The sequence below is a fragment of the Saccostrea cucullata genome, unplaced genomic scaffold (genome assembly GCF_032062105.1).
Source record: "Saccostrea cucullata isolate Sc308-1 unplaced genomic scaffold, CSIRO_AGI_Scuc_v1 ctg11877, whole genome shotgun sequence".
Classification (NCBI taxonomy): Eukaryota; Metazoa; Mollusca; class Bivalvia; order Ostreida; family Ostreidae; genus Saccostrea; species Saccostrea cuccullata.
Window position 1 is genome coordinate 22,501 of NW_026924617.1, and position 1,975 is coordinate 24,475.

A 1,975-nucleotide genomic window follows, 5' to 3' on the forward strand; every position below is an offset into this window, starting at 1 on the left:
TATATTTCTATGTAAAAACTTTATTGGTCATTCAGTGTTTTCCCTAAGATACGCCAAAAATGCTAAGTAAAATCGAACCCCTGTAGGTCTACACATTGCACAAATTTTAAAAACCTTAAAAAAAATATTAAATAAATGTTTTATAAATAGAAAGGAGCAGATTTCAAACAATTAATTCATTTTCAGTATATAAGTAGAGCCCCACCCCTTCCCTGACCCTGGGGCCTTGATTGCCCTTGCTCATCATAACTATATAGGTAGTTCATCTGCTTCATACCCAGAGACAGAGAAGAAAATTTTCAAAGATTTAATGTATTTTCACTATATAATTCCAGCCAAATCGACTGCATAAAATTCACAATTGACAAAAATGTCGCTTTGAATTAAAAATTTGTTGTTGAGGACCATAAAATTCACAATTTTGGTAAAGACACTCTTGCTCATTATAACTATGCACTTAGTTAGATTTAATACCTAGGAGCAGAGAAGAAGATTTTCAAAGAATTCATGTATTTTTACAATATAATCTATAGAGCCCCCCCCCCCCCCACACCAGAACCCTTAGCCTGACCATAAAATACAACTAGTTTATTTAATACCTAGGAGGGAGCAGAGAATCTCTAACCAGAACTCTTGACCCTGGGGCCATAAAATTCACAATTTTGGTAAAGGCACTCATGCTCATCATACCTATGCACTTAGTTAGTTTATTTAATATCTAGGAGCAGAGAAGAAGATTTTCAAAGATTTCATGTATTTTTACTATATAATCTATAGAGCCCCCCCCCAACACCAGAACCCTTGACCCTGGGGCCATAAAATTCACTATTTTGATAGAGGCACTCTTGCTCATCATAATTATGCACTTAGTTAGTTTATTTAATACCCAGGAGCAGAGAAGAAGATTTTCAAAGAAATCATGTATTTTCACTGTATTATAGAGCCCCCGCCCTAACACCTGAACCCCTGACCCTGGGGCCAAAAAATTCACAATTTTGGAGCTCATCATAACTATCTACTTAGTTGGCTTATTTAATACCCAGGAGCAGTGAAGAAGATTTTCAAAGAAATAATGCATTTTCACTATATACTTATTTAGCCCAGCCCTAGCACTAGAACCCCTGACCCCAGGGCCATGAATTTCACCCCATGAGTGGTTTTGGCCCCACCCCTCAGGCCCCAGGGGGGCAGGGATCATGAAATTCACAATTTTTGTTCCCCTTCACCCATAGATGCTTTGTGCCAAATTTGGTTAAAATTGGTTCAGTGGTTGCAGAGAAGAAGCTGAAAATGTTCAAAAGTTTACGAACGACGTTACGAAAACGGAACAATAGGTCACCTGAGTTTACTCAGGTGACCTAAAAATTTGTTGTTAGGTCCACAGAGATTTTATCATAAACGTAAGTCCCTAGCCTGTTACAACTGATCTCTAACCCTTTACTTTGAAAAAAGGGAAAACACTGTCATTATGGCCCCATCCTACCTTGGAGTCATGATTTGAAATAACTTGAATCTACACCCCATGAGGATGTTTCCATATAAATAAGACATATCATACATGTAGCTATGCAGTTCTTGAGAAGATTTTTAAAGATTTTTTCTAAACATGTATCAAAACCTATGCAAACATTTGATACTCCAGTGTAACCCCAACCTACCCATCTGACTTATAATTTGAACAATTTTTTCATATACATTCCTATGGAAAAATTTTTATTGGCCATTGTGGCCCCATTGTACCCCAAGGGGTCATGATTTGAACAAACTGGAATCAACACCACCTAAGGATGATTCCAAATGAGTTTCATCTTTCCTATCCCAATGGTACTTGAGAAGAAGATTTTTAAAGACTTTTACTATATATATGTAAAATTTTGATCAGCCATTGTGGCCCCATCCTACCCTAAGTGGTTATGGTATGAACAAATTTGAATCTACACTACCTGAGGATGATTCCACTGAGTTTCATGTTTCC